This window comes from Ambystoma mexicanum, chromosome 5p (genome assembly GCF_040938575.1).
Source record: "Ambystoma mexicanum isolate Mex_15411 chromosome 5p, UKY_AmexF1_1, whole genome shotgun sequence".
Lineage (NCBI taxonomy): Eukaryota > Metazoa > Chordata > Amphibia > Caudata > Ambystomatidae > Ambystoma > Ambystoma mexicanum.
Window position 1 is genome coordinate 288516782 of NC_090930.1, and position 6000 is coordinate 288522781.

A 6000-nucleotide genomic window follows, 5' to 3' on the forward strand; every position below is an offset into this window, starting at 1 on the left:
GGGTGGGGGCCTGCTGGCAGGTGCCCCACAGTGCTGGGGGGTGGGGGTGGTGGGGAACATGAGTTGGACATGGGTGGGGGCCTGCTGGCAGGTGCCCCACAGTGCTGGGGGGTGGGGGTGGTGGGAGACATGAGTTGGACATGGGTGGGGGCCTGGTGGAGGCTGCCCCTGCACTGCTGGGGGGTGGGGGTGGTGGGAGACATGGGTGGGGGCCTGGTGGAGGCTGCCCCTGGTGGCTGGGGGGTGGGGGTGCTGGGAGACATGGGTGGGGGCCTGGTGGTGGGTGCCCCTGCACTGCTGGGGGGTGGGGGTGGTGGGAGACATGGGTGGGGGCCTGGTGGAGGCTGCCCTGGTGACTGGGGGGGTGGGGGTGGTGGGAGACATGGGTGGGGGCCTGGTGGAGGCTGCCCTTGGTGGCTGGGGGGTGGGGGTGGTGTGAGACATGGGTGGAGGCCTGGTGGGGGCTGCCCCTGCACTGCTGGGGGTGGGGGTGGTGGAGAACATGTGTTGGACATGGGTGGGGCCTGCTGGCAGGTGCCCCACAGTGCTGGGGGGTGGGGGTGGTGGGAGACATGGGTGGGGGCCTGGTGGAGGCTGCCCCTGGTGACTGGAGGGGTGGGGGTGGTTGGAGACATGGGTGGGGGCCTGGTGGAGGCTGCCCCTGATGGCTGGGGGGTGGGGGTGCTGGGAGACATGGGTGGGGGCCTGGTGGTGGCTGCCCCTGCACTGCTGGGGGGTGGGGGTGGTGGGGAACATGCGTTGGACATGGGTGGGGCCTGCTGGCAGGTGCCCCACAGTTCTGGGGGGGTGGAGGAGGTGGGGAACATGAGTTGGACATGGGTGGGGGCCTGCTGGCAGGTGCCCCACAGTGCTGGGGGGTGGGGGTGCTGGGAGACATGGGTGGGGGCCTGGTGGAGGCTGCCCCTGCACTGCTGGGGGGTGGGGTGGTGGGAGACATGGGTGGGGGCCTGGTGGTGGGTGCCCCTGCACTGCTGGGGGGTGGGGGTGGTGGGAGACATGGGTGGGGCCTGGTGGAGGCTGCCCATGGGTGACTGGGGGGTGGGGGTGGTGGGAGACATGGGTGGGGGCCTGGTGGAGGCTGCCCCTGGTGGCTGGGGTGTGGGGGTGGTGGGAGACATGGGTGGGGGCCTGGTGGTGGGTGCCCCTGCACTGCTGGGGGGTGGGGGTGGTGGGGAACATGCGTTGGACATGGATGGGGGCCTGCTGGCAGGTGCCCCACAGTGCTGGGGGGTGGGGGTGGTGGGGAACATGAGTTGGACATGGGTGGGGGCCTGCTGGCAGTTGCCCCACAGTGCTGGGGGGTGGGGGTGGTGGGGAACATGAGTTCGACATGGGTGGGGCCTGCTGGCAGGTGCCCCACAGTGCTGGGGGGTGGGGGTGGTGGTAGACATGAGTGGGGGCCTGGTGGAGGCTGCCCCTGCACTGCTGGGGGGCGGGGGTGGTGGTAGACATGGGTGGGGGCCTGGTGGAGGCTGCCCCTGGTGGCTGGGGGGTGGGGGTGGTGGTTATCATGAGTGGGGGCCTGGTGGAGGCTGCCCCTGCACTGCTGGGGGGTGGGGGTGGTGGTAGACATGGGTGGGGGCCTGGTGGAGGCTGCCCCTGCACTGCTGGGGGGCGGGGGTGGTGGTAGACATGGGTGGGGGCCTGGTGGAGGCTGCCCCTGGTGGCTGGGGGGTGGGGGTGGTGGTTATCATGAGTGGGGGCCTGGTGGAGGCTGCCCCTGCACTGCTGGGGGGTGGGGGTGGTGGTAGACATGGGTGGGGGCCTGGTGGAGGCTGCCCCTGGTGGCTGGGGGGTGGGGGTGGTGTGAGACATGGGTGGGGGCCTGGTGGAGGCTGCCCCTGCACTGCTGGGGGGTGGGGGTGGTGGGGAACATGGGTGGGGGCCTGGTGGTGGGTGCCCCTGCACTGCTGGGGGGTGGGGGTGGTGGGAGACATGGGTGGGGGCCTGGTGGAGGCTGCCCCTGGTGACTGGGGGTGGGGGTGGTGGGAGACATGGGTGGGGGCCTGGTGGAGGCTGCCCCTGGTGGCTGGGGGGTGGGGGTGGTGGGAGACATGCGTGGGGGCCTGGTGGTGGGTGCCCCTGCACTGCTGGGGGGGTGGGGGTGGTGGGGAACATGCGTTGGACATGGGTGGGGGCCTGCTGGCAGGTGCCCCACAGTGCTGGGGGGTGGGGGTGGTGGGGAACATGAGTTGGACATGGGTGGGGGCCTGCTGGCAGGTGCCCCACAGTGCTGGGGGGTGGGGGTGGTGGGAGACATGAGTTGGACATGGGTGGGGGCCTGGTGGAGGCTGCCCCTGCACTGCTGGGGGGTGGGGGTGGTGGGAGACATGGGTGGGGGCCTGGTGGAGGCTGCCCCTGGTGGCTGGGGGGTGGGGGTGCTGGGAGACATGGGTGGGGGCCTGGTGGTGGGTGCCCCTGCACTGCTGGGGGGTGGGGGTGGTGGGAGACATGGGTGGGGGCCTGGTGGAGGCTGCCCTGGTGACTGGGGGGGTGGGGGTGGTGGGAGACATGGGTGGGGGCCTGGTGGAGGCTGCCCTTGGTGGCTGGGGGGTGGGGGTGGTGTGAGACATGGGTGGAGGCCTGGTGGGGGCTGCCCCTGCACTGCTGGGGGGTGGGGGTGGTGGAGAACATGTGTTGGACATGGGTGGGGCCTGCTGGCAGGTGCCCCACAGTGCTGGGGGGTGGGGGTGGTGGGAGACATGGGTGGGGGCCTGGTGGAGGCTGCCCCTGGTGACTGGAGGGGTGGGGGTGGTTGGAGACATGGGTGGGGGCCTGGTGGAGGCTGCCCCTGATGGCTGGGGGGTGGGGGTGCTGGGAGACATGGGTGGGGGCCTGGTGGTGGCTGCCCCTGCACTGCTGGGGGGTGGGGGTGGTGGGGAACATGCGTTGGACATGGGTGGGGCCTGCTGGCAGGTGCCCCACAGTTCTGGGGGGGTGGAGGAGGTGGGGAACATGAGTTGGACATGGGTGGGGGCCTGCTGGCAGGTGCCCCACAGTGCTGGGGGGTGGGGGTGCTGGGAGACATGGGTGGGGGCCTGGTGGAGGCTGCCCCTGCACTGCTGGGGGGTGGGGTGGTGGGAGACATGGGTGGGGGCCTGGTGGTGGGTGCCCCTGCACTGCTGGGGGGTGGGGGTGGTGGGAGACATGGGTGGGGCCTGGTGGAGGCTGCCCATGGGTGACTGGGGGGTGGGGGTGGTGGGAGACATGGGTGGGGGCCTGGTGGAGGCTGCCCCTGGTGGCTGGGGTGTGGGGGTGGTGGGAGACATGGGTGGGGGCCTGGTGGTGGGTGCCCCTGCACTGCTGGGGGGTGGGGGTGGTGGGGAACATGCGTTGGACATGGATGGGGGCCTGCTGGCAGGTGCCCCACAGTGCTGGGGGGTGGGGGTGGTGGGGAACATGAGTTGGACATGGGTGGGGGCCTGCTGGCAGTTGCCCCACAGTGCTGGGGGGTGGGGGTGGTGGGAGACATGGGTGGGGGCCTGGTGGAGGCTGCCCCTGGTGGCTGGGGGGTGGGGGTGGTGGGAGACATGGGTGGGGGCCTGGTGGAGGCTTCCCCTGCACTGCTGGGGGGTGGGGGTGGTGGGAGACATGGGTGGGGGCCTGGTGGAGGCTGCCCCTGCACTGCTGGGGGGTGGGGGTGGTGGGGAACATGCGTTGGACATGGGTGGGGCCTGCTGACAGGTGCCCCACAGTGCTGGGGGGTGGGGGTGGTGGGAGACATGGGTGAGGGCCTGGTGGAGGCTGCCCCTGGTGGCTGGGGGGTGGGGGTGCTGGGAGACATGGGTGGGGGCCTGGTGGAGGCTGCCCCTGGTGGCTGGGGGGTGGGGGTGGTGTGAGACATGGGTGGGGGCCTGGTGGAGGCTGCCCCTGCACTGCTGGGGGTTGGGGGTGGTGGGGAACATGGGTGGGGGCCTGGTGGTGGGTGCCCCTGCACTGCTGGGGGGTGGGGGTGGTGGGAGACATGGGTGGGGGCCTGGTGGAGGCTGCCCCTGGTGACGGGGGGGGTGGGGGGGGTGGGAGACATGGGTGGGGGCCTGGTGGACGCTGCCCCTGGTGGCTGGGGGTTGGGGGGGGGTGAGACATGGGTGGGGGCCTGGTGGAGTCTGCCCCTGCACTGCTGGGGGGTGGGGGTGGTGGGGAACATGGGTGGGGGCCTGGTATTGGGTGCCCCTGCAATGCTGGGGGGTGGGGGTGGTGGGAGACATGGGTGGGGGCCTGGTGGAGGCTGCCCCTGGTGACTGGGGGGTGGGGGTGGTGGGAGACATGGGTGGGGGCCTGGTGGAGGCTGCTCCTGGTGGCTGGGGGGTGGGGGTGGTGGGAGACATGGGTGGGGGCCTGGTGGTGGGTGCCCCTGCACTGCTGGGGGGTGGGGGTGGTGGGGAACATGCGTTGGACATGGGTGGGGGCCTGCTGGCAGGTGCCCCACAGTGCTGGGGGGTGGGGGTGGTGGGGAACATGAGTTGGACATGGGTGGGGGCCTGCTGGCAGGTGCCCCACAGTGCTGGGGGGTGGGGGTGGTGGGGAACATGAGTTGGACATGGGTGGGGGCCTGCTGGCAGGTGCCCCACAGTGCTGGGGGGTGGGGGTGGTGGGGAACATGAGTTGGACATGGGTGGGGGCCTGCTGGCAGGTGCCCCACAGTGCTGGGGGGTGGGGGTGGTGGGGAACATGAGTTGGACATGGGTGGGGGCCTGCTGGCAGGTGCCCCACAGTGCTGGGGGGTGGGGGTGGTGGGAGACATGGGTGGGGGCCTGGTGGAGGCTGCCCCTGCACTGCTGGGGGGTGGGGGTGGTGGGAGACATGGGTGGGGGCCTGGTGGAGGCTGCCCCCGGTGGCTGGGGGGTAGCGGTGGTGTGAGACATAGGTGGGGGCCTGGTGGAGGCTGCCCCTGCACTGCTGGGGCGTGGGGGTGGTGGGAGACATGGGTGGGGGCCTGATGGAGGCTGCCCCTGGTGACTGGGGGGGTGGGGGTTGTGGGAGACATGGGTGGGGGCCTGGTGGAGGCTGCCCCTGGTGACTGGGGGGTGGGGGTGCTGGGAGACATGGGTGGGGGCCTGGTGGAGGCTGCCCCTGGTGGCTGGGGGGTGGGGGTGGTGTGAGACATGGGTGGGGGCCTGGTGGAGGCTGCCCCTGCACTGCTGGGGGGTGGGGGTGGTGGGGAACATGGGTGGGGGCCTGGTGGTGGGTGCCCCTGTACTGCTGGGGGGTGGGGTGGTGGGAGACATGGGTGGGGGCCTAGTGGAGGCTGCCCCTGGTGACTGGGGGAGTGGGGGTGGTGGGAGACATGAGTGGGGGCCTGGTGGAGGCTGCCCCTGCACTGCTGGGGGGTGGGGGTGGTGGTAGACATGGGTGGGGGCCTGGTGGAGGCTGCCCCTGCACTGCTGGGGGGTGGGGGTGGTGGTAGACATGGGTGGGGGCCTGGTGGAGGCTGCACCTGGTGGCTGGGGGGTGGGGGTGATAGGGGACATGAGTGGGGGCCTGGTGGAGGCTGCCACTGGTGGATGGGGGGTGGGGGTGGTGGTAGACATGAGTGGGGGCCTGGTGGAGGCTGACCCTGGTGGCTGGGGGTGGTGGGAGACATGAGTGGGGGCCTGGTGGAGGCTGCCCCTGGTGGCTGGGGGGTGGGGGTGGTGGTAGACATGAGTGGGGGCCTGGTGGAGGCTGCCCCTGGACTGCTGGGGGGTGGGGGTGGTGGTAGACATGGGTGGGGGCCTGGTGGAGGCTGCCCCTGCACTGCTGGGGGGTGGGGGTGGTGGTAGACATGGGTGGGGGCCTGGTGGAGGCTGCCCCTGGTGGCTGGGCGGTGGGGGTGGTGGTTATCATGAGGTGGGGCCTGGTGGAGGCTGCCCCTGCACTGCTTGGGGGTGGGGGTGGTGGTAGACATGGGTGGGGGCCTGGTGGAGGCTGCCCCTGGTGGCTGGGGGGTGGGGGTGGTGTGAGACATGGGTGGGGGCCTGGTGGAGGCTGCCCCTGCAC